Source organism: Vicia villosa, linkage group LG3 (genome assembly GCF_029867415.1).
Source record: "Vicia villosa cultivar HV-30 ecotype Madison, WI linkage group LG3, Vvil1.0, whole genome shotgun sequence".
In the NCBI taxonomy this organism is placed as follows: Eukaryota; Viridiplantae; Streptophyta; class Magnoliopsida; order Fabales; family Fabaceae; genus Vicia; species Vicia villosa.
In genome coordinates, this window is record NC_081182.1 from 154,309,200 (window position 1) to 154,315,032 (window position 5,833).

The 5,833-nt window shown below is 36.6% G+C and overlaps 1 long non-coding RNA gene across 2 annotated transcripts; it reads left to right on the plus strand.

The window, feature by feature from the left end:
* Window positions 1-2,598: 2,598 nt before the first annotated feature.
* Window positions 2,599-4,440, plus strand: LOC131656820 (uncharacterized). Of its 2 annotated transcripts, none has more exons than XR_009300312.1 (4): window positions 2,599-2,948; window positions 3,047-3,399; window positions 3,805-3,900; window positions 4,146-4,440. It is a non-coding gene; the product is annotated as an uncharacterized LOC131656820 (long non-coding RNA). The 2 variants fall into 2 exon arrangements; XR_009300313.1 differs by having other exon boundaries at window positions 2,601-2,948; window positions 3,080-3,399.
* The last annotated feature ends 1,393 nt before the right edge of the window (window positions 4,441-5,833 follow it).

Consider the following 5,833-nt stretch of genomic DNA (forward strand, 5'->3'; position numbering starts at 1 on the left):
AAAAATATTTCGTGACCTATTCATTACGATCGTCCAAGGCCCCTGAGTTCAGAAACAACATTGATTTCCCCTAATTTGGCCTCAAACGTAAAACCCTAATTTTAGAGCTTGAAATCCTAACAATGGCGTTAGGCTTAAACACGCACAGAAAGACAATTAAACGTCCATAATCCATAAACACACCAAGGTAAACATGAATATGCAAACAAAAGACATTTATATGACGTGAATCATTGAAATCGAAGAAGTTCAAAAGAGACACAAACCTTGAGTTCTGGGAACGTGTTCTTGATGATTCAAGACTTGGCAAGGATCGGTATGGCTTTAGGGATGTCCAAGGAACGTGTTTACGTGATCAAAACTTCTTGAATTGGTCTGCAACTGCTAATTCGATCTTGAATTTTTCTTGGATTTTTGCAAACTCGGTTAGGGTTCTTATGGCCAGAAATTCGTGCCCTTGAGGTCTGCAATTGTTGTCCTTATATAATAGAATCAATTAGGGTTGCAAAACTCAATCAAATCTCTTTGAATCTATGATTGGTAATCTTGAGAAATTTGATTTATGGCTGTTTCTAAATTTGAGCAATTTGCCTCAATCTTGTCAGTCATGTTTTGTCACGAAATTTGATAGAAAATATGGAGGTTATTTGATTAGATATGATTGAGAATTAGATTCAAAACAAATCTCCTTCATAAATCTTTGATTTTTTTAATTTTATTGACTTTTTAAATGAATAAAAATTGAAATAAACCAAATAATTTCGTGGAAATTGGATTTTGGGCTCTACATATCATGAGGATGGGGATTGGCTCTTAAAAATATGGGCCTATTGTCGCACGCTCGCGAATTGTGAACAGAGTCGCCACCAATATATTTATCCCAAAGAGGGAAAGGAATATCAGAAAACCTGGAATAAAGAAAGGATAAGAAAAAGGTCTTACGACCAGAGATAGGGTACGGGAGTCGGTTACGCAAGGGGAAGGTACTAGCACCCCTCACGCCCATCGTACTCGATGGTATCCACCTATGATTGTTGCTATCTAAAGGGTGTATAAATCTAAAGCTTAATGCTAAGGGAATGCATGCAAATGAAAGAAAAAGAAACAAGGGGAAAATAAGGTTTATAAATAGTTGTGCTCGCTTAGGCCCCGCGACCTAATGCCTACGTATCCTTTTCAGGAATCAGAGCGCCGTAGTTCGGCTCACATGTTTTTGTTTGTTTTTGTGTTTTTTAGTTGAACAGTTACTTTCGCACTCCGCTGCTCGACCTCTGGAGTCTTAAGCTGGGAATGGAGCGGAAATAACGTGTCCGATTAAGGGAAAGAATGCCCTGAAGGCAAGAGAGAGATGAGAGAAGATTGGTTTGTGTTTTTTATGTAACTTCATGATGAACAAAACCCAATACAAGGCTTCGCATCACTTCATTACTTTGTTTAGGTCTGAGCCTTTATTAAGTATTTTAGATGTTTTTGATTGGTGATTTTTAAGGGGAATTAATCTGCGAGTTGAATCACATAAGAGTGCATAATGGTAGAGAAACAGATTAGGGAATGAATCCCACTCATTTCTCTACATAGTGATCGAGAAACAGATTAGGGAATGGATCCCACTCATTTCTCTCCCACTAAGTGTTTGAGAAACAGATTAGGGAATAAATCCCACTCATTTCTCTCCCACTTTTAGTGAAGTGTGATCCGCCTCTTCCTTTATTAAATGTTTTAATGTTGAAAAGAAAAAGGAAAGGAAAACTAGCCTAAAATGAAGTAACTAGCCTAAGTGTTCAAAAGGGAATTTCTAGATCCTAATGTTATCATGGTTTCTACCTAAAGTTATAGGATTTAAAGAGACATGAAAGTAAAGTCACATTAGAAGCAAAAATTGAGAATGGCGCAATGGTACAAAATCACACATAAACATGAAATATCAAGTCAAAAATATAGTACAAAAATGAAGTAAAATACTACTATTTTTATATTGATTTTAATGATAGAAATTGAATTGCAAATCAAGTAAAGACTAAAACAAATAGCCTAAAACTACTATTTTTTTATGTACATTTTCTATGTCTAAAATTGTATTAAATTCTAAGAATTAATAGAAGAAAATTAGTATTTTATCACCTAAAAGAAATGGCAAAAAATCTAATAGAATCTAAAAAAATGTAAACAGGGGGTGAATAGTGAATTATATGGTGTGAAGAGCAATGGGCGCAGGCCCACTGGTATTGGCCCAAAAGGTTTTTTTTTGCTCAGATTTTTGTTTAGGCAAGAAAAGAAGAGCATGGGCTTCAGAGGGGTGTAGCTGGAAATTTGTGTGGCCCATAGAGTTTGTTTTTGTTATAGCATTCAATTCAGCACAAAAAATGGTAATTGGGCTATGGGGTGCGCTACAGAATCTGGCAACAAGGCCCCATTGTTCTTTTGATCCAATTCAGCTATTGTTCAATTCAATCTCAAATTAATCACCAGATTTTTATTTCAAACTTTATACCAATTCAATTTCCATTAACTATTCACTTAATGCCCAGATTATTTCTTAATTAACATCAATATTAATCAATTAGTAAGATTTTCAAATAATATCACAATTAAATTAAAGAATAAATAAATAGGAACGGAAGGGATTAGGGTTACTTGTGTGACGTATCAACTTCAAGACTCAAGACTCAGCCCCTTCTCTTTCTCTCGTTCGCGTACCTCACCGGCGACGGTCGTCACCTCCCACCGCTGTCGTTTCACCTCAAATCAACGTGCTTCAAACACAAACTCATCCTAAAATCTTCGACCCTTCCACCAATTTAACAAAAGGATCGTACAAATATTCGGATCGAAGAAGGGAAGGAGCGAACCCTGGCTGAATATCGGAGGCGGAGAGATGGAAACCGAAGAGAAGAATCCGCATTCTTCGTATGCGAAATAAACGCCCTTGAATGCAATAGAAATCTCAGGTGAATTCTTTGACTCTTCACTCAATCTTGCTTCTTCTTCTTCTTCTCTCAGATTCTGAACCTTTCTTTTTTTCCTTTCGCGATGTCTTCTTATTCAGATGGTGTGAATTGGTGTTGTTGATTGATTGCAGAGATCGGGGGAGAGAGTTGAAAATTGGAGCTTGAAGATTCGATGATTGTTGTTGAAGGTTGCTGATGTTTGAAGGTTGAAGAATGGAGTTGGGGGCGAAGAGATGAAGATGATGATTATTCAGAGAAGAGGGAAGAAGATGATGAGTTCAAAGAAGAATGGTGGAGAGGTGATTGGAGAAGATTGAAGAATGTGATTTGTGTGGTGAATGGTGAAGTGAAGAATGGTTTTGAAGTGTGTGGAGAGTGGAAACAGAGTGGTTGTGGAGAAATGATCGAGAGAGCTTGAATGAAGGTGGAGCAGAGAATATATAGGTTTCAGGTTTGTTCAGTTTTTGATTCTGTTGAATTCTGTTATCCTCCGTTTCTTATCTCCTCCTCTTTTTTGTTTTCAATTCTGTTATAGGTTAGTAACTGAATCGGTTAGGGGGTTAGAAGTTAGTTGGAGGTTATTAGGATGTTAGTTATGGTTATAAAATTGGTTATAGGTTAGAAGAAGTTTGTTGAGGTTAACTGGGTAGTTAGAATCTGGTTAGGACTTGGTTGTGAGTTCTGTTGAAGTCTTGGATGTCATACTAGATGAATGATTAACATAAGATCTTGTTGTTCTCCCTGTGATCTTAGGGTGAGAAGTTTGGTTAGAACCTTTGAATTGGGTGACTTGCTGCGAACTTCATTTGACTCAAAGATCCATCGTTCTCCGGTCTGATACAATTCTTTCTTGCAGGGTGATTGAACACTAACTCAAATTGGGGCGGACTGCTAATGAAGTTCGAAACTGTGAGCAAATACTCGGTTAATCCCGCTGGACCAGAATTATATGGTACCTTTTGTCACTGTCAGGGTCGGTTGTGGGGTTAGTTAAAATTAGTGAAAAGGGCTGAAGGTTAACAAGAGGGTTAGCTGCAAATTAAAACAGTTAGGATAAGTTAAAGGGTTGTTGATTAAAGTCATTATGTGGTACATTTGTTTTGGATGTTGCAGGGTTATGGGACTGTCTTTAATTGTGAGTCTGTGCACCAATTGAAATGTGTATGGCTGTTGACTTATTTGATGTTGTGAGTGCAGGGCTGCACCATGAACACTTTAGAGCTACTTCAACTGAGCTTGACAGGAGAGTCCTTTCAAGGCCCTAAAGAACCCCGTGAAGGCAACATATCATGAGGAAACCCTTTGGCTTTGGTCACATGTGATTCAAACTTGTTTTCTGTATAGTCCTCTCATGTTGTAATATATACTTGGAATGTACTTTGGCTGTAATAGCACTATAGTATTCTTGAATTTGAATTTGCAATGATAATTGTAATTGGATGAATGTATAGACACTTGACTTTTCCCTCCATTTACTTGAATTTTCCCTCCATTTGTTAAATTTAAATTTCCAAATCTTTTCACTTTGTCTTTAATTGCCAACTTGGATGAACCACAATATCAGTTGAAAATCTGTCAAAAGAATGAGGTAACCTTCGGTCGAGGATTAATTAGAATGATTTGGTCAACATAAATTCAACCTTCCATGGTTGACTTTGTTGACCAGAAGTCAACCCTTAATCAATCGGATATTTTGTAATATTTCTTCTACAGCGCTTCACTGAGAGGTCCAAACAAACAATAACTGAACCAAGATGAATTGTAACACAAGCAAACCCAACAAAACCATAATCAAACGAGAATCACTACACGTTAGCATCTTGATTCAAATCCCTTGAATTGACGACAGTCCTTTGTACCAAGTCTTGATTACTTAGTAGGTATAACCATAAGGAGATACAATCATCAATTTAATGCAAATACCAAATACAAATCAGCCTTAATTACAATATCCTCGAGCATATAAATAGGACCTTGACTTTTCAATATCCTCGATCCCATGTAAATGTTATTGATTAAATGAATGCATGAGTGTTTGATGACCTAATGGATGTATGCAAATGAATGTGAAACTTTAAGCCAGTTAGAAGAAAAAAATTAGGTGGGCAAATTTTGGGGTGCAACACCTATTTGCAAAGAAATTCATTTTGAGGCCTTTTATTTCACATTTTTCCCTTTAAAATGGTCCAACTTTGACAAGGCATATCTCCCTCAATTTTTAAGATATGAAGGATTTCTAGGACTTTTTGGAAACCTGAAGATGTCCTCTACAAGCCACTTTGGATCCTTTTTTCCATTTGGAGATTATATCTTGATGATATGGGCTTTGACAAAAAACTGCTTTTGGTTGACTTTCAAAAAGGACGTGTAATGGTTTGATCCGTATCTCTCAAATGAAGCATTTTTAGCCTTGGCATGTGAGAGACAAATTTGTAGATAATTCAATTTCCTTCAAAATGAGCTTTGGATGGAAAATTTCTGATGTTCCATGTGAAAGTTATGATAGGTCAAAGTTCAGTTTGACTTTTGGTCCAAAAAAACCCCTAATTTAGAAACTTTGAGTTTTGTTAATTTCTGAACTTTCCTTGATGAATCATGATCAACCCTTAATAAAATGATGAATGATACTTCAAAATAAGGGTGTTGACCAAAAATCATGAATTTTGACTGTGCTTTGACCACATTTGACTTTTAGGTCAAACTGGTCGACTGTTGATTATCTGAGCAATTGACTGAGCAGTCTTTGGAATTGAAACTTGAATTTTGTCATAGGGATTGTTTGACACATCATAAGTCATATGAATCCCTTTGGAGGCCTTGATTCATCAATATCCTTAAGGAAATGCAAAACCCTAATTCAGAAGCCTTTGATTAGGAGAGTGTGT